The sequence below is a fragment of the Eleutherodactylus coqui genome, chromosome 8 (assembly GCF_035609145.1).
Source record: "Eleutherodactylus coqui strain aEleCoq1 chromosome 8, aEleCoq1.hap1, whole genome shotgun sequence".
NCBI lineage: Eukaryota > Metazoa > Chordata > Amphibia > Anura > Eleutherodactylidae > Eleutherodactylus > Eleutherodactylus coqui.
In genome coordinates this window covers 188,635,411-188,656,246 of record NC_089844.1, presented here as the reverse complement: position 1 = coordinate 188,656,246, position 20,836 = coordinate 188,635,411, and the positions used below count along the sequence as shown (strand labels likewise).

Below are 20,836 nucleotides of genomic sequence, written 5' to 3'. Positions count from 1 at the left end.
CAATGGCCTCTATGTTGTGGATAGCTGCGGTAAAATAGAACATGCTGCGTTCTGTTCTACGAGTGGATTACCTAATCGACCCACTAATGTGAGCGGAAATGTGTAATCCAATTCATTTGATTGATCCGTGTATTAGCACGGATCAAATGCGTGCGATCCGCAGTTTTGTATTAGGTCGTGTGAGACCGGCGTAAGGTAGATTTTTATTACATGACCGGGGACCCTGAACAAGGCTGCCGGTCACTGCTCCAGGCTCTCGGTTACCTTTAGTCAGGAACAGGAAGATTTTAAGTTTCCTGGACCCCTCCCCGGCTCCTACGCATGTTTCCGGTATTTTGCAGGCAGGTGTATGCGCAGAAGATGGCGAAGGTCCGAGGAGCAGGTTGTGTCTGTGTTCATAATGTGGAAGGCCTCAGGTAAGAAGTTTCATCTGCTCTCACCAATCGCAACGGAGAGGGAGATTAAACTTCAACTTTTACGTGATCACCATTATCATTTGGATAATGGTTGATCATGTGATGAAGGATAAAGATCCCGTCGGGTACATTGCCGGAGGCTTTAGGGAAATATTTTCATCTCCCCTCACTGATTGGATCCATGACGGGAGATTAAACATTAACTTTTTTATTTTTACACGTAACCAGGGACCGCGGCCCATCGTGAAATCTCCAGGCTTTCAGCTACGTTTGCTAGCCAGCAACAGGGAGATTTTAAATTACCCTGGCAATCTGGGGTAAGGTCCGCGGATAAATCCGGGGGCTTTAGGTATGTAATTTCATCTCCACTCACGGATATGAGGAAAGATGAAATTTTTAATTTTTTAACTGTTTACTTGGATAACGGCAATAGCGTGACTGGGGGTCACTGCGGCAGCTTTCAACAAGAGCTGTCATGTCCACAGCCCCCAGGGCTTTAATCCTCAGAGTGAGCATGTTTTTACGGCCCTAGGGATCAAAAACACTATAGGGCGGTCAATAAGGGGTTAAGGAGCAAACAGACTGTCACTAAGGCATCTCTATTTTAGTTTGATTCAGCCCTTTTTAACGCCCCTCATCACCCATTGTAATGATGGAGTGCGTTACACAACGCTGTTGAACACGTTTGAAAATGGCGTTAGAAAATGCTTAAAATGCAGCATTTTCCCAGACGCCTGTGTGAAAGCAGCCTTAGGGCTCATGTCCACGGGCGTATACGTAACACACTGTGGGTCTCCTGCGGTGTTTTACAAATTGCAACCAATACTCTATGCCGGCAGATAGACGGCAGAGGCCGCGTATGTGGTAAGTATAGCACTGTGCATGCCCACTAATCTCACATCACGGACATGCGCAGTTTGATTTTTTAAAATTCCCGCTCTGTTCAGAGCAGGAATGTGTATCGAAACACTGCCCTCTTGCAATGTGGAATTTCTGCGGTTTTGTTTTTACCACTTCTTTTCCCGGCCGTTATTTGTGCGCTCGGGAAAGATAAGACCTGCCCTATCATGTAGTGACAGTACCTGCAGGGAAGATCGGGCGGCGCCTGTCATCCCGTAGCAATTTCCAAACTTCCGCGCACTGGCACGGAGTGTAAACTGCTGGTGAAGGGGACAGGATTCCATTTGTTCTGGGGCAGTTGCACCTACGAAAGTCACAGAAAATAGAAATGATTGATTCACAGGCGCGTATTTTCCATGTGCATTTCGATCGCACAAAAAAATACGCAGCATACTATATTTTCTCGCACATTCTCATAGGGAAAGAACGCATAATATACTAATTGTCTATTTCACTAGCTGAGATAATCGTTGCGTGTTATTTCTTTGTCTGTGCAAATATGCGTAAGCTCATCGGAATCCAGCCTAAATGTAAACATATATCTTTGTAAGGCCTTTTTCACACAGTTTTTCCTCTCACTACGGTTCCATGCGTTTTTGGCGCTGCACTCCCATGTGTGTCCAACATGTCGGGGCTTCCTCTATATCAGTGATGGCGAACCTTTTAGAGACTGGGTACCCAAACTGCAACCCAAAACCCACTTATTTATCGCAAAGTGCCAACGTGTCAGGGGCGGGGCTGATCAGGACGTATGATTTTACCCCCGTCGTTCTAAAAAGGACAGGGCCTCTTTAACCCTCTGCAATCCAATTTTGGATTCGGATTGCCTACGGGCTTTTCTTTTTCTGCCTTATACTATGGCGCCTTCTGCTGGCTAAAGTTAGGGCTCCTACCCATGGAGGGATTTACGCTGCGTAAATCTGCTGCGTTGCCCGCAGCTATTAGGTTCTATTGAACCTAATAGCTCAATGCTCACGGTATGCAGAAAATCGGGTTTCTGGAGGTCACGTGACCGAAGTGACAAGCGGCTCCAGGAGAAGATTTGGGATAAGAAGAAGAGGTAAGCAGGCTGCCTGGGGAGCAATAGGTAAGTATATATTTTTTGTTTTTAATGACAGAACCCCTTCAAGGCTCTATTATGACACTTTTCGAACCGTGGTATGGTTACATGCGGGGAGTGTGAAGACGGTATGGTTACATAAGGGGGGTGTGGTGACAATAGGGTTACACTAGGAAAGTGGGCTTACATGAGGGGAACGTGGAGGCGGTGTGGCTACACAAGGGGAGTATGATGGAAGCCCTAACAATAATCTGTGCCGTGTCATTTCCATAAATGTCATAGAAGGTAATGAAAATGAAGTGAACAGTTTAGCATACAGTAATTCCCCTTTCACATGGGCCAAAACTCTCACTATTCTCACTTACCCAAAGGAAGCAGCTGGTGACATCACCAGCTTGTCCACACTCATGAAGCTCTGTTAGACTACACATGTGATACTGAACAATGCACCCATCCTCAGCCCTTGTTGGCCTGTGGTTCACATTCCTATGTGGGTCAGAAGCGGTGTTGTGTCTCCTTAAGGAGAGCACCCAAAAAGTATGTGGAGACACCTATGGGGTAAATGGGTCAGGAGATGGTATAGTCACTACCCAAGCACTGCACACAGAAGAGGCGTTTGAAAACCTAAAAAATGAGTAAGAACACTTATAAGGTGATGCTAGCTCCTCTGGAATATCTATGCAAATAAGGATGAGATATATAGTCATGTAAGGCTGAAGAAAAGACGTGCCGTGCGTATAATTTCTTCAGCCTATGATGCGTTTTATTTTCATTATTCTCAGTATTGCTAGGATCTTCCCGGTATAATATATAGCAACCAATCGCAGCACAGCTTTCATGTAACCTGAGTAGTATTAGTATCAACCAATCACAGCACAGCTTTCATGTTGCCTCAGCAGTATAATATATAGCAACCAATCACAGCACAGCTTTCATGTTACCTCAACAGTATAAATAATAGCAACCAATCACAGCACAGCTTTCATTTTACCTCAGCATCGGCTGCGGAATCTGCTTTTTTTTTTTTAATAACCAACACATCGGGTAAAAATGGCGCGATTTTCCCGCCGGTTTGAAACCACCCTAGAGAAAAATAGGGCAAAAAGATGGAGAACTGGGAGGTGACCCGCTAATCTCTATGGTGCTGTAAGTTTGGGTAAATCCAATAGGAGGTGCAGCACGTTTCTGTAAAACCAATAGAGGGCGCTGCAATGTTACTGTAGAAACCAATGGACAGACTAAGCCAGAAGCCTGCTGCACACTGAGGAGAGGCAATCACTATAAAACAGTCTGTCTGTGCATGGCTTCCTGGCTTGGTTTAATATGCCCAATCATTGCTAAGGCTTGTGATAAATCACTTGGATTTGAAGGAATGCTGCATCCAATAGATGGCGCTATAGAGGTATTTTCTCATCCTTATTTGCATAGATATCTCAGAGGAGCTAGCATCACCTTATAAGTGTTCTTACACTTTTTTTTAGGTTTTCAAACGCCTCTACTGTGTGCAGTGCTTGGGTAGTGACTATACCATCTCCTGACCCATTTACCCCATAGGTGTCTCCACATACTTTTTGGGTGCTCTCCTTAAGGAGACACAACACCGCTTCTGACCCACATAGGAATGTGAACCACAGGGCTGAGGATGGGTGCATTGTTCAGTATCACATGTGTAGTCTAACAGAGCTTCATGAGTGTGGACAAGCTGGTGATGTCACCAGCTGCTTCCTTTGGGTAAGTGAGAATAGTGAGAGTTTTGGCCCATGTGAAAGGGGAATTACTGTATGCTAAACTGTTCACTTCATTTTCATTACCTTCTATGACATTTATGGAAATGACACGGCACAGATTATTGTTAGGGGTTCCATCACACTCCCCTTGTGTAGCCGCACCGCCTCCACGCTCCCCTCATGTAAGCCCACTTTCCTAGTGTAACCGTATTGTCACCACACCCCCCTTATGTAACCATACCGTCTTCACACTCCCCGCATGTAACCATACCACGGTTCGAAAAGTGTCATAATAGAGCCTTGAAGGGGTTCTGTCATTAAAAACAAAACAATATATACTTACCTATTGCTCCCCAAGCAGCCTGCTTACCTCTTCTTCTTATCCCAAATCTTCTCCTGGAGCCGCTTGTCACTTTGGTCATGTGACCTCCAGCAACCCGATTTTCCTCCATCCGGTCAAAAAGCGTACATTGCGCTACCTTCCGCTTCCTTCACTAGTGACGTATGCGTACATTGCCTTGTCAGGAAGCGCGGAATGAAAGCAGCCGTGCGAGACTATGGCGCATACATAATAGGTGGGCACCGCACTGCTGGTCCCTGTATAGTCTGTCACTGAGCAGCTCCCCCCCCCCCCCCAGCTACATGTCTCCCTGCTGTCCTGTCACACAGCCACCATTATCAGCCCTGGTGTTATAGGTGGGCACCTCACTCTTCCAGAAGGAATGTTTCCACGATCCTGTGTGGAGCCGAGCCGCGCTGCTGGGGCACTCACAAATGTCAAATAAGCCATGCGGCTGGTGGAGACGGGCAGTGGTGAGTACGCGGGGCGGCGGCTGCGCCATGTCGGGCATGTTTTGATAATGTATGGCGCTTGTTGTACAGTTATATGTAGTACATGTGTGATATTCAGTCACTGCTCCTCTACAGTAATTAGGATGTGTCTGTGTACTACACCACCCAGCAGGGAGCTTCATGCGTCCTGATGGGGGGAGTTGTCCTCACTGCTGGGAATAGATGGGGGGAGAGAGAACCTGTGTCATACGGGACGACAACCATTAACCCCTTAAGGCTGGGTTCACACTGAGCGTATTCCTGGTGGAAATCCCGCGGTTTGGCCGCAGCAAAACCCGCTTGATTCCCGCTGGGAGAACCGCCGCGGAAAAACCCGCGGCGGCTTTGAAGCGGCCCGGCTGCTCACTTTTCTGCTGGATTTCCTCCTGTCAAAGTTGCATCGCACCGCACAAAAATCACGTTTTCATGCGATGCAACAGAGAGGAAGGCTTCATAGGGTAACATGGGCCACGAAACCTCACGAGTCGCGGGCATATCGGGATGTCGCACCCTCCAAAACATGTGAATTACCCCATTGGAAAGCATGGGCCGAACAAACACGTGATTTGTCGCAGCGTGACTTTGTCGCTCATGTAAACGCGGCCTGAGTATTAGGGGACTCATATATATGAGCCTCCTAACATTTAGGCCATGTTCGTACATTGCTGGACCGCGTGGCGCTAATAATCTCCGCTGTTGGTGTCCTGCGGCAGATTTGTACGTACTGCTGCGAACGTGTCGGACGCTCCTCGACTTCACAGCAGGTTTGCTGTTTCTGTGTTCATTGTGTGAAAATCCTGCTTAAGACGTGTTCTGCCTCCGAACGCCGACCGTAAATGCGCCAATATTCAGATGGAACGTGAACTGTTGTATTCCCACGTTTGAGCGTTTCACTATTACCCGACTCCAGTTTACCATATGGTGCAGCCAACATGTCTGTTCATCATATGGCAGAAGGATGGCATAATACTTCATTTCTCCTGCGGAGGCGTTGCAGGGGAATTGAACACTTCGGTCTTTTTCACACGGCAGAGCAAATATTGCACGTATATGAACCGCGGCTCGTTCTATCTTTGGGCGGGGCCTTGCATCACCCATTCTTTTAATGGGGCTGGCGGCAGCATCGCACCGCGTGCTAGGTGCGGACAGCCGCAGCGGGAGGGAGGGGAGGCAGTTTTATTACAAAAATGACTCTCATCCACAGAAAAATTGTACGTTAGCGAGCGCGAAAACAGGCCGCGATTCACGGCCTGGTATCGCACTCACTGTGTGACATTATCCTTACTGCCATATCTTCCTTGGATTACATGCGATTACATGGAGGTGGGAGCTCAGTTCCCGCTCCTGGCTCTTCCAGCCTCCCCCCCCCTTCCCCTGCAGATGAGGACAACGTATATCGGCTAGGCGTGAAAACCGAGCCGATATACATTCGTGTGAATGCACCCTCAGTCTGTGAGGGGCCTGTGATGTGGATTATAAGCGGTGTCGTATCTCCATATCCCCTGACTCACTCACCCCCTAGGTGTCTCCACACACTTTTCGGGTGCTCACCTTAAGGAGATACGACACCGCTTATAATCCACATCACAGGCCCCTCACAGACTAAGCCAGAAGCCTGCTGCACACTGAGGAGGGGCAATCACCATGAAACAGTCTGTCTGTGCATGGCTTCCTGGCTTGGTTTAATATTCCCAATCATTGTTAAAGGGGTGGTCTCGCGAAACAAAGTGGGGTTATACACTTCCGTATGGCCATATTAATGCACTTTGTAATATACATCGTGCATTAAATATGAGCCATACAGAAGTTATTCACTTACCTGCTCCGTTGCTAGCGTCCTCGTCTCCATGGTTCCGTCTAAATTCGCCGGCAGCTTGCTTTTTTAGACGCGCTTGCGCAGTCCGGTCTTCTCCATTCAGCACGAGCCGCTTCAGTGTGCTCCCCGCTACAGCTCTTCTGCGCATGCGCAGACGAGCTGTCACTGCTCGGGAGCGCGCTGGAGCGGCCATTCTGTACCTTCCTCTGTTAGAGCTAGGTGCAGAAACTGGAGCTGCCCAGCGGAGAAGCCCAGCCCAGCAGCTCCGAGAAGCGTCCCAGGTAAGTGATGGGTCGGGGGGGGGCTGCCGCTGTGCCGGGCTGGCGCCGGGGGAACTAGCGCTGCGCCGGGGGGGGGGGGGGGGGGCTGCCGCTGTGATGGGGGAACTAGCGCTAGGCCGGGGGGGGGCTGTCGCTGCGCCGGGGGGGGGCTGCCGATGTGATGGGGGAACTAGCGCTAGGCCGGGGGGGGGCTGTCGCTGTGATGGGGGGGGCTGTCGCTGCGCCGGGGGGGCTGCCGCTGTGATGGGGGAACTAGCGCTAGGCCGGGGGGGGGGGGGCTGTCGCTGCGCCGGGGGGCTGCCGCTGTGATGGGGGGGCTGTCGCTGCGCCGGGGGGGCTGCCGCTGTAATGGGGGAACTAGCGCTAGGCCGGGGGGGCTGTCGCTGGGGGGGGGGGGGGCTGCGCCGGTTACCTTCTGCCTGGCGGTGGGTGACTGGTCGGCGGCTGCGGGGCGTCCGGTCGGCGGCTGCTTGGCGTCCGGTTGCCATGGAGACACAGCTGGCAGCGTCTCGGGAGCGCGCACGTCGGGCTGCAGCGAGCGACGGGGAAAGAGCCGGCAGCCATCTTGGGGAAACTTTTATAAGTCGCTGAAACGCTGGAACGGTAAGTAGAAACCAGCTAGGAAAGTAATTTACAGGGGTAATTAGTAATGTATGTTTAATTAGGGGGACTGGGCAAAAAAAAAAAATCACTGCTTCCTCGAGACATCTCCTTTAAGGCTTGTGATAAATCACTTGGATTTGAAGGAATGCTGCATCCAATGGATGGCGCTATAGAGGTATTTTCTCATTCTTATTTGCATAGATATCCCAGAGGAGCTAGCATCACCTTATAAGTGTTCTTACTCATTTTTTAGGTTTTCAAACGCCTCTTCTGTGTGCAGTGCTTGAGTAGAGACTATACCATCCCCTGACCCATTTACCCCATAGGTGTCTCCACATACTTTTTGGGTGCTCTCCTTAAGGAGACACAACACCGCTTCTGACCCACATAGGAATGTGAACCACAGGCCAACAAGGGCTGAGGATGGGTGCATTGTCCAGTATCACATGTGTAGTCTAACAGAGCTTCATGAGTGTGGACAAGCTGGTGATGTCACCAGCTGCTTCCTTTGGGTAAGTGAGAATAGTGAGAGTTTGGGCCCATGTGAAAGGGGAATTACTGTATGCTAAACTGTTCACTTCATTTTCATTACCTTCTATGACATTTATGGAAATGACACGGCACAGATTGTTAGGGGTTCCATCACACTCCCCTTGTGTAGCCGCACCACCTCCACGTTCCCCTCATGTAAGCCCACTTTCCTAGTGTAACCGTATTGTCACCACACCCCCCCTTATGTAACCATACCGTCTTGACACTCCCCGCATATAACCATACCACGGTTCGAAAAGTGTCATAATAGAGCCTTAAAGGGGTTCTGTCATTAAAAACAAAAAAATATATACTTACCTCTTGCTCCCCTGGCAGCCTGCTTACCTCTTCTTCTTATCCCAAATCTTCTCCTGGAGCCGCTTGTCACTTCGGTCACGTGACCTCCAGCAACCCGATTTTCCTCCATCCGGTCAAAAAGCGTACATTGCGCTACCTTCCACTTCCTTCACTAGTGACGTATGCATACATTGCCTTCTCAGGAAGCGCGGAATGAAAGCAGCCGTGCGAGACAATGGCGCGACTGCGCACGGGCGAACCCGGCACACGACTGCGCATGCAGCTATCCTGGAGATAGCTATAGTCTATGGAATATACACGGGCTTTAGCCTTGGCAGTCGTCGTCTTTAAAATCTATGTATAGCTACCTTCCATGCTGTCCATTGGTTTCTACAGTAACATTGCAACGCCCTCTATTGGTTTTACAGAAACGTGCTGCACCTATGCTCCCTTTAATAAATGATCCCCAGATAGGGGACGTATCAGATGCAACACGCTCAGGCAGCACTCCGGGCGCACCCACAATGCACTGAGGGAGCTGGAAGACCTTTGCATAGCCCCACCCAACGCTTTCTCAACCGCGCCCTCCCCCTCACATCCCCCTCAGTCCTTCCTCTTGCACCGTGCTCACGCATCCTAGGCTTGCAGAGCCTGCAGGACTCGTCACCTCCCTACGCAGGATGGTTAAGCAGACGATGACACTAGAAGCAAGCACTAGTTTGCCTCTGAAGGTGCGTCCGTCGGTCGTTTTGAGAGATCTCTTTTGGTGGACGCATTTCGAGTGGGGACGGACGGAAACTTTTTCCCAAAAAAAGGAAAATTGGCTTCGACCCCATAGGGCTTTATTGGCTTCCCCTGGGCTGGCATTAGTAGACTCTAGTAAGAATAAGAATAGATCAGCATGGTCATCTGAAGAAGTTAAAATGTACAGCAGGCCTTTTTTTTTTCCCCGCCATACATAAATAAATCCATCCATCCATCCATCCATAACTATAGATTATATAGAGAAATAAATCTTGCTATTTGTATAGCGATAGATAGATAGAGTAGATTATAGACATACATTATATCCAGATGATAGAATCTACACAGATATAAATTATCTCAAATCTATCATCTATATTAATTATATAATAGATCTATGGATTATCTATCAATCAATAGATCTATTATATAATCAACATACATTATAGAATCTACATATATATATATAATACAGCTATATGTGTTTGTGTATGTATGTAGATATATAAATATATATATATATATATATATATATATATATATATATATATATATATATATATATCATCTAAAATCTATCTTTATATGCACAAAATCTGTAATTCAGATATAATCTATATCTATAATCTACATAATTAATAAATAAATAGATAGATTCATTCATTCATACTCATTCATTCATACATACATACACACTGTATGCAAATGAGCCAGGTGTCTGGCAGGCTGATGTCACTGCATTGTGATGTCATCAATTTAGAAGTATAAATACCGGACTTGGCAGCCATGTTAGTCAGTCTCCGCTGCAGCTCGGAGACGGGAGCTGGGGGAACCCCTATCTCCTCCGAGAAGCGACAGAACTGGACCCTTTTTATTTTTAGCAGAGTGCATTTTTAATGCAGCACACAAGGGGGAGACAGCGGCCTACCAAAATCTACTGGGTCATATGACGTGGCTGGCGGTGGGCGGGGAAGCGGTTTTTACTCTATCTTCCGCTGTGCTACAGCGGAAGATAGCGTGACGCACTGCTTCCATTGACTAGAATGGAGGCCGGCCACGCGTACACCCGTGGCAAATGAAGCATACCGCGGGTGAGGTCGGGTGATTTCACGGTGCGGAATTCTGCGATGGAATTCCGCACCATGAGCATAGAGCTATTAGGTTCAATAGAACCTAATAGCTGCGGGCAACGCAGCAGATTTACGCAGCGTAAATCCCTCCGTGGGAAGGAGCCCTAACTTTAGCCAGCAGAAGGCGCCATAGTATAAGGCAGAAAAAGAAAAGCCCCTATGCAATCCGAATCCAAAATTGGATTGCAGAGGGTTAAAGAGGCCCTGTCCTGTTTAGAACGACGGGGGTAAAATCATACGTCCTGATCAGCCCCGCCCCTGACACATTGGCGCTTTGCGATAAATAAGTGGGTTTTGTGTTGCAGTTTGGGTACCCAGTCTCTAAAAGGTTCACCATCACTGATATAGAGGAAGCCCCGACATGTTGGATACACATGGGAGTGCAGCGCCAAAAACGCATGGAACCGTAGTGAGAGGAAAAACTGTGTGAAAATGGCCTTATAAAGATATATGTTTACATTTAGGCTGGATTCCGATGAGTTTACGCATATTTGCACAGACAAAGAAATAACACGCAACGATTATCTCAGCTAGTGAAATAGACAATTAGTATAATATGCGTTCTTTCCCTATGAGAATGTGCGAGAAAATATAGTATGCTGCGTATTTTTTTCTGCGATCGAAATGCACATGGAAAATACGCGCCTGTGAACAAACCCATTGAAATCAATCATTTCTATTTTCTGTGACTTTCGTAGGTGCAACTGCCCCAGAACAAATGGAATCCTGTCCCCTTCACCAGCAGTTTACACTCCGTGCCAGTGCGCAGAAGTTTGGAAATTGCTACGGGATGACAGGCGCCGCCTGATCTTCCCTGCAGGTACTGTCACTACATGATAGGGCAGGTCTTATCTTTTCCCGAGCGCACAAATAACAGCCAGGAAAAGAAGTGGTAAAAACAAAACCGCAGAAATTCCACATTGCAAGAGGGCAGTGTTTCGATACACATTCCTGCTCTGAACAGAGCGGGAATAGAAAAAAAAATCAAACTGCGCATGTCCGTGATGTGAGATTAGTGGGCATGCACAGTGCTATACTTACCACATACGCGGCCTCTGCCGTCTATCTGCCGGCAGAGAGTATTGGTTGCAATTTGTAAAACACCGCAGGAGACCTACAGTGTGTTACGTATACGCCCGTGGACATGAGCCCTAAGGCTGCTTTCACACAGGCGTCTGGTAAAATGCTACATTTTAAAGCGTTTTCGAACGCCATTTTCAAACGTGTTCAACAGCGTTGTGTAACGCACTCCATCATTACAATGGGTGATGAGGGGCGTTAAAAAGGGCTGAAACAAACTAAAATAGAGAGGCCTTAGTGACAAAGTAGTGTTTTTGATCCCTAAGGCCGTAAAAACATGCTCACTCTGAGGATTAAAGCCCTGGGGGCTGTGGACATGACAGCTCCTTGTTGAAAGCTGCCGCAGTGACCCTCAGTCACGCTATTTCCGTTATCCAAGTAAACAGTTAAAAAATTAAAAATTTCATCTTTCCTCATATCCGTGAGTGGAGATGAAATTACATACCTAAAGCCCCCGGATTTATCCGCGGACCTTACCCCAGATTGCCGGGGTAATTTAAAATCTCCCTGTTGCTGGCTAGCAAACATAGCTGAAAGCCTGGAGATTTCATGATGGGCCGCGGTCCCTGGTTACGTGTAAAAATAAAAAAATGTTTCATCTCCCGTCATGGATCCAATCAGTGAGGGGAGATGAAAATATTTCCCTAAAGCCTCCGGCAATGCCCCCGACGGGATCTTTATCCATCATCACATGATCAACCATTATCCAAATGATAATGGTGATCACGTAAAAGTTGAAGTTTTAATCTCCCCTCTCCGTTGCGATTGGTAAGAGCAGATGAAACGTCTTACCTGAGGCCTCCGCATTTGAACACAGACACAACCCTGCTCCTCGGACCTTCGCCGTCTTCTGCGCATACACCTGCCTGCAAAATACCGGAAACATGCATAGGAGCCGGGGAGGGTCCAGGAAACTTAAAATCTTCCTGCTCCCGACTACTAAAGGTAACCGAGAGCCTGGAGCAGTGACCGGCAGCCTTGTTCAGCGGTTCCCGATCATGTGATAAAAAGGTAGCAATCTATCTTACGCCGGTCTCACACGACCTAATAAAAAATTGCGGATTCGCACGCATTTGATCCGTGCTAATACACGGATCAATCAAATGCATTGGATTACACATTTCCGCTCACATTAGCGGGTCGGAATTAAGTAATCCACTCGTAGGAAACAGAACGCAGCATGTTCTATTTTACCGCAGATTTCCAACATAGAGGCCATTGTGCTTCATGGTCACGGATATACCCACAGCCCATACGTTACTACATTGTGTACGGGCAGTGCGTACCTGCGTCATCGCTAAGCGTCGCCAGCTAAATACAATATCAAATGGAGGAAATTATGACAAGACAGTGGGGAGACATGTAGCTGGGGGTGTGCTGCTCATTGACAGACTATACAGGGGCCAGCAGTGTGGTGCCCACCTATTACCCCCAGGACTGATAATGGTGGCTGTGTGACAGGACAGCGGGGAGACATGTAGCTGGGGGTGTGCTGCTCAGTGACAGACTATACAGGGAGCTGGTGCAAAAGCCGCAGATTGCTAGGGGATTGTAAAATCTCCTGGCTACTAAACATAGCCAAGAGATTTCACTGGGTGCCGCAGTACGCAGCCTCTGGTCACGTGATCACCGTTTTCCACTTGAAACCGGAGATCACGGAAAAGTAAAAAAAGTTTAAGTTTCACCTCCAATCACAGATCCGATCCATGAGGGGAATTTACTTACCTAAGGCCTCTGGCGATGTCCCACGACAGGATGTTTACCCGCGGACCTTTCCTCAATTTTGGCGCATGTGCCCATCAGCAAGATGGTGGACGCAAGCGCAGAAGCTGCAGTGGGCCTGGTAAATTTAAAGTCTCCTTGCTCCTGGCTACTAAAGGTAGCCGAGAGCCTGGAGCAGTGACTGAGGGCCGCAGTGAGCTGTCCCCGGTCATGTGATCGCCGTTATCCGATGGATAATGGCGATTACGTAAAAGTTAAGACACAGTTGAAGTTTGATACGCCTTTCGGTTTGGGCCCTGTTGTGCATACGGTCATAATATTAGGGCAACAATGGGTAGGTTTCTTAACATGGGACAAACGGGGATCCATTTTGGGGTGAAAGTCTTCATTCCTATGTACACTGTACAAAAAATGCTTTTAAAATGACACAATTGCCAAAAAAATTAAAATTGTAATTTTTTCCTTCTGCTTTGCTCAGACTCATTCAAATACTGTGGGTCAAAATACGCAGCACAGCGCTAGAGGAATTCGTTAAGGGGTCTAGTTTTTTAAACAGGGTCATTTGTGGGGGTTCTCCAAAGCCGCTCAAGGGCTCCACAAGTGGGCAATGGGGCCTAAAACACTTTCATGCAAAATAACTGTTCACAAAGCCACCGGCTGTTCCTTTCGGTTTGGGCCCCATTGTGCATACGGACACAAGATTAGAGCCACAATGGGTATATCTCTGAACATGGGACATACGGGGGGTCTTCATTTTGGGGTGTCAATCCTCATCTTCCTGTGCACTATAGAAAAAAATCCCATCATTAAAATTAAAATGACATATATTAGGCTCAGGTAGTTAACCATGTTCTGCATGATTAACGCTATAAATAAACCTCAAAATTCTATGGCAGAATTGATGCGTTTTCTCTCCCTGCGATCATAAAAAAAGATGTGATACAGGCGAGCATGGAGGCTCTAGTACCCTGTTGTCCCACCTCTAGCTTGGATACAAGATGTGATACAGGCGAGCATGGAGGCTCTAGTACTATGATGTACCGCCTCTAGCTTGGATACAAGATGTGATATGGGGGGCAATTGAGGCATACAGGTTCCATATGGTATTATGTGTCCACATTTGCTGTGACTGAGCCTCTAGATCATACAAACTTCTAGGCTGTGGGAGTTGCCGTCCTAAATGCGCAGACCGGTGCCAGCGGCCGGCGAGTGACGTTTCTGTGCGGGGCTCTGCGAACCCCGCACAGAAATAGAGCATGCCGCGGTTTGTTTTCCATGTGTGATTTCGCGCGGACAAACCGCGGCCGTCTGCCTAGGATTGCGTTTTCTAACGCAATCCTATGGCAGCTTCCATGGGTGGAAATTCTGCGGGAAATCCGGCAGTGGAATTTCCGCCCGTGTGCACGGGGCCTAAGGCTGCTCTAAGACGTGCGTTCAGAAAACACAGCTTAAAATCGTGGGTTTTTTACCTCAATTTTGAGCAGCACTTTTGAACGCATGGTAAAGCGGTTTTAATGCACCCCACAATTGTGATGAGTGGGGAGGTGTGCAGCAGGCTTCTGGCTTAGTCTGCGAGGGGCCTATGATGTGGATTATAAGCGGTGTCCTATCTCCTTAAGGTGAGCACCCAAAAAGTGTGTGGAGACACCTAGGGTGTAAGTGAGTCAGGGAATGGTGTGGTCTCTCCATCTTTCTTATATACATTCCTATGTGGGGTTACACGAGGTGTGTGGTGATGGTACGGTTATATAAGGGGAGTGTGGTGGTGTTATGGTTACGCGAGAGAAGTGGGTTTTCATGAGGGAAATGTGGCGACGGTGGGGTTACATGCAGGGAGTGTGGTGACGGTACGGTTACATGCAGGGAGTGTGGAGACGGTGGGGTTACATGCAGAGAGTGTGGAGACGGTGGGGTTACATGCAGAGAGTGTGGTGACGGTGGGGTTACATGCAGGGAGTGTGGTGACGGAGGGGGTTACATGAGGGGAGAGTGGTGACGGCGCGCTTACGTGCGGGGAGAGTGGTGACGGCGCGCTTACGTGCGGGGAGAGTGGTGACGGCGCGCTTACGTGCGGGGAGAGTGGTGACGGCGCGCTTACGTGCGGGGAGAGTGGTGACGGCGCGCTTACGTGCGGGGAGAGTGGTGACGGCGCGCTTACGTGCGGGGAGAGTGGTGACGGCGCGCTTACGTGCGGGGAGAGTGGTGACGGCGCGCTTACGTGCGGGGAGAGTGGTGACGGCGCGCTTACGTGCGGGGAGTGTGGTGGCGGCGCGGTTACGTGCCGGGAGAGTGGTGACGGCGCGCTTACGTGCGGGGAGTGTGGTGGCAGCGCGGTTACGTGCGGGGAGTGTGGTGGCAGCGCGGTTACGTGCAGGGAGTGTGGTGGCAGCGCGGTTACGTGCAGGGAGTGTGGTGGCGGCACGGTAACATGAGGTAATTGTGGTGACGGTGCTGTTATGTGCGGAGAGTGTGGAGGCGGAATGGTTACATGAGGAAGGTGTGGTGATGGTACGGTTATATAAGGGCGGTGTGGTGATGGTGGGGTTACATGCTGGGGAGTGTGGTGACGGTGTGGTTACATGCTGGGGAGTGTGGTGACGGTGCGGTTACATGCTGGGGAGTGTGGTGACGGTGCGGTTACATGCTGGGGAGTGTGGTGACGGTGCGGTTACATGCTGGGGAGTGTGGTGACGGTGCGGTTACATGCTGGGGAGTGTGGTGACGGTGCGGTTACATGCTGGGGAGTGTGGTGACGGTGCGGTTACATGCTGGGGAGTGTGGAGGCGGCGGTTACATGCGGGGAGTGTGGAGGCGGTACGGCTGCACAAGGGGAGTGTGGTGGGGATGCTGATTTTCGCACATGTGATGGAACCCCTAACAATAATCTGTGCCATTTCCATAAATGTCATAGAAGGCAATGAAAATGAAGTGAACAGTTTAGCATACAGTAATGCCCCTTTCACACGGGTCAAAAATCTCACTTACCCAAAGGAAGCAGCTGGTGACATCACCAGCTTATTCACACTCAGGAGGCTCTATTAGACTACATAAATAGGTACGCAGCATGTTCTACTTTAGGGCTCATGCGATGTACTGCCGTGTGACACGTGGTGAATCAGTATATCAGTGAGTATATGGCCGCTCTGCGAGACAACCCCGATGCAGGGAGGTAAAGGAAGCTTACCGGAGCGCTTACCTTAATCCCCGCGCTCCGGTGACTTCAATACTTACCGCTGAAGATGGCCGCCGGGATCCTCTGTCTTCGTGGACCGCAGCTCTTCTGTGTGGTCCATTGCCGATTCCAGCCTCCTGATTGGCTGGAATCGGCACGTGACGGGGCGGAGCTACACGGAGCCTGCATTCTGCACGAGCGGCTCCATAGAAGATTGCAGAAGACCCGGACTGCGCAAGCGCGGCTAATTTGGCCATCGGAGGGCGAAAATTAGTCGGCACCATGGAGACGAGGACGCCAGCAACGGAGCAGGTAAGTAAAAAACTTTTTATAACTTCTGTATGGCTCATAATTAATGCACAATGTATATTACAAAGTGCATTATTATGGCCATACAGAAGTGTATAGACCCACTTGCTGCCGCGGGACAACCCCTTTAACTAGGTTTCCATTAGTTTCTGGCCAGATAGAGCCGTGTAGTCGACTAAGTTATTCTGTCCGGCAGAAATGTGGGAAACCAACAGAAATCTGCTGAAATGGAGATCAAAATGTGCAGCTTTGGTCTCAGTTTTAGTAATGGCAGCCTAGGGTTTTGTTCAAGGTCGCCAACGAAACCCATTTGAGAATTTAAACAGAACCCAGAGAAATATGCAAATGGGCGTACCTGCAAAACATAGGACATGCATACACGCATAGGTGCTCTGTGTATAAATATTCCCTATGGGGAGTCCCCTTGTCACTGAACGGGGAGTAAAGAATCCGCTGTTACAGAGGATTGCATATCACATCTTGTATCCAATATAGAGGCGGTACAACAGGGCACTGGAGCCTCCATGCCCACCCGTATCACATCTTGTATCCAAGCTAGAGGCGGTATGACAGGGTACCAGAGCCTTCATGCCTGCCTGTATCACATCTTGTATCCAAGCTAAAGGTGGTACAGAAGGGAACTTGAGCCTCTGTGCCTGTCTGTATCACATCTTGTATCCATTTGTTCGGCGGATGCATCATTTTGCAGTTGAACACGCTTGCTCGTAATGCCTTTTGCTTTTGTGCTTGAAATGGAAGCGACTGCCAAGGCTAAAGCCCGTGTATATTCCATAGACTATAGCTATCTCCAGGACAGGAGGACAGCTGTACAGCCTACTGGGTGCAGAGGGGTTCTTGTGCAGCCTTCCTCGCACACCGCCTACGTCGCGGAGAGTGCGCAGCGTTCCTTCGTGTCATTTGGACAAGACCCTTTTGGACGTGTAAAGGCGTTGGGCGGGGCTATGCAAAGGTCTTCCGGCTCCCTCAGTGCATTGTGGGTGTGCCCGGAGTGCTGCCTGAGCGTGTTGCATCTGATACGTTCCCTATCTGAGGATCATATATTAAATGGATTTTTAGAACAGGGAGCTGGAAAAAGTGCTTGCTCTGTCCACTTCGCACATTGAGCTGGTATTGCAGTACCTCCAGTACTGGTGCACCCCCTTTCCTACAGCAGTTTCCAAAAGCAGAAAAAAAAACTGACGCGCAAGAGGTGCAGCGCAGCTGCGGCTGCTAACAACCAAGCACTTAGATTTAGGCCTCATGTCCACGTGATACATGGCAGAAGTATCGCATGATACTTGTGCGACGGCTCGTTTTTTTTGCGTGATGTCCTGTAGTTTTTATTTGTACCATTTTGGAGTTTATAAGACTTTATCACTTTTTATTATAACTTTTTTTGGAGATAGGAATCGGTTACGTGCACACTTCCCATAGACTTGTACAGGGACCCTTGGTGCGCAAATGTGCACAAAAATAGAGCATGTTGGGGTTTTGCACGCATGCGAAATGTGTGAGTAAAGAGAATTCTGAAGGCATCCATTGAAACAAATATGTTTGTGTGAAGCGGACCTTACTGTACTTTTGTTAGCACGAATCAAGCACATTTGCAAGCGCAAAAAAACACGCAACCATGCCGCCATTTATTGAAATGGGCAATTAGTGTAATTAGAATAATACATGTTCTTCCCCTGCAGAAATGCACGAGAAAATAAAGGGGACTGCTTTTTTTTTTGGACAAAGTGCACATGCAAAATACACTTATGTGAAGGAACTCGCTGCAATCAGCGGGTTCTACTGACGTGTATTTAGCATGTATATTTTTCATGCGTAATATGCTGCGCAAATACATCTGTGTGAATCTGGCCGAAGAGCCCACGGTGGTATGCGTAAAACGCTGCGTCTCTGCGGTGAGAACACAGTCGTGGACATGAGCCCTAAGGCTGGAGCTCTATGGAGTCTTTCGCCATGACATGGGTCATGTGACCAAAGATCGCTGTGCAGCCCTGTGAACTTGCATTCTCAAATATATCAATGGGGTCGCGCAAGTTCCCACAACCTATAGATTGCTTAAACCTCTACGAGGTTGGATTTTTGCAATATATTGGTCGCAGCTACTTGTGAGTTGTATCACAACTCCATTGTCTTCAGTAAGGCCGGTTGCACACGACCGCTTCACATTCCGAATGCGGGATACCACAGCGGAAGGCGACCCTGCGTTCCTGCAGAATCTGTAATGCGGATGACCGCGAGAGTGAAGGAAGTAGCAGTAGTATGTATCTTTCAATGCGTGTGATTTGCTGCGGATCCTCCGTGTGGACGACGACTGTGGATTGAACAATAGGAAACCGGTGGTGTGAAGCCGGCCCGAGAGTGTGAGGTCGCAGGGCTATACAGCAATCTTGGTCGCGTAGCACTAGTCTCATTGCATGACTACGACTCCGCCATTCATGGGAGCTCAGTGCTTGACCATCTCCGTCAGCTCCACAGACGTGAATGGAGAAGTAGTCACACATTTAAAGAAATCTTATCCATATAATGCGGAAAAACAATCTACAGTTTAAATTGACCTGCGGAGCGGATTTTAAAGCTGCAAGACATCAATTTACAGATGTAGTAACACTAACGCATTCCACGTCAGCGTGCCACTGAGTAATTGAGTCACAGCTCCACTTGGCTTAGCACAACTACACTATCTGTGCAGCACGGCTCCGCTAAGCAAGTAGCGTAGTGCATCTTACAGACGCCGTCTGGTCCGCGCAGCAGATGTAGCCTGCCATCCTTCAAGGATTCTGTGAGGCAATAGTAAAAAAAACTGGGTATAGGTGCGACCGTCCTAGAGAAGCACATGGCATCGGGGATTAGTTCAACTGCTCTGTTTTATTGAAGCCAGGAAAAGAAGTGGTAAAAACAAAACCGCAGAAATTCCACATTGCAAGAGGGCAGTGTTTCGATACGGGAAGCGACAGAGAGGACTGCGTCAAGCTGCACAGCTGCCAGAGGCGCCAGAGGACAGTGCAGAAGCTGTGACTGCCGGCCTCTGAAATACCCCAAGTGCCGTTACACACAGCACGAGGAGACAGTGGCCAAAGCGGGAGTGTCATCAAGCCTAGGATGCGTGAGCACGGTGCAAGAGGAAGGACTGAGGAGGATGTGAGGGGGAGGGGGGAGGGCGCGGTTGAGAAAGCGTTGGGTGGGGCTATGCAAAGGTCTTCCAGCTCCCTCAGTGCATTGTGGGTGCGCCCGGAGTGCTGCCTGAGCGTGTTGCATCTGATACGTCCCCTATCATCCCGGGCTGATTGCATCTGATACGTCCCCTGTCATCCCGGGCTGTTCGTAGCCCCCCCGGCATTGCGATCGGCGCTATGCAATGGATAGCGCCGATCGCAAAAAAGTAAACAAAAGTGCAATAAAAGTTAAAGATTCAGCTGCTCTGATGGATCGGATCCATGAGGGGAGGTGAAAATACTCACCTCAGGTCTGCCGATGTCCTCCGGCCGGTGTCGGGACCCCCCGCTGGCTTCTGCGATGTGCCGATGCGGCGCGCATGCGCAGAAGCCGGCGAGCCCGGCAAATTCAAAATCTCCCTGCACCCGGCTGTCACAGATAGCCGAGTGCAGGAAGATATGACTGGGGACCGCTGTATGCGGCTTCCAGTCATATAATCACCGTTATGCATCGGATAACGAGGATCATATAAAGTTAAAAAGTAAAAAAAAGTTTAAAAAGTTAAAGTTTCATCTCCCCTTATGGATCGTATTCGTAAGGGGGGATGAAATTACGTACCCAAGGTCCCGGATTTGTTCCCTGGTGGAATGTTGATCCGCAGATCTTACCCCAGCTTCTGCGCATGCGCCCGTCAGCAGGATGGCGGACGCATGCGCAAAAGTGAAAGATTGCCCAAGAAATATAAAATCTCCCTGCTGCTGGTAGCCAAGAGCCTGGAGATGTCACGGGGAGCCGCGGTATGCGGTTACTGGTCACGTGATCGCCGTTATCCAATGCATAATGGCGATCACGTAAAAGTTCTTTAAAAAGTGGCAGTTTCATTTCCCCTCACCGATGCAATCGGTGCGGGGAGATGAAACATCTTCTCGGAGGCTTCCGCATTTGAATCCAGATTCGATTATCCTCCATGGACCCTTCCGGCTGCTGCGCATGCGCCCGCCGGCAAAATGCCGGACACGTTCGCAGGAGCCGGGGAGCCCAGGAAATTTTAA

General features: G+C 49.1%; 1 pseudogene; it reads left to right on the top strand.

Annotated features, from left to right (window-relative positions):
* Positions 1-17,653: 17,653 nt before the first annotated feature.
* Positions 17,654-17,781, top strand: LOC136578167 (U2 spliceosomal RNA; annotated as a pseudogene).
* Positions 17,782-20,836: the final 3,055 nt, after the last annotated feature.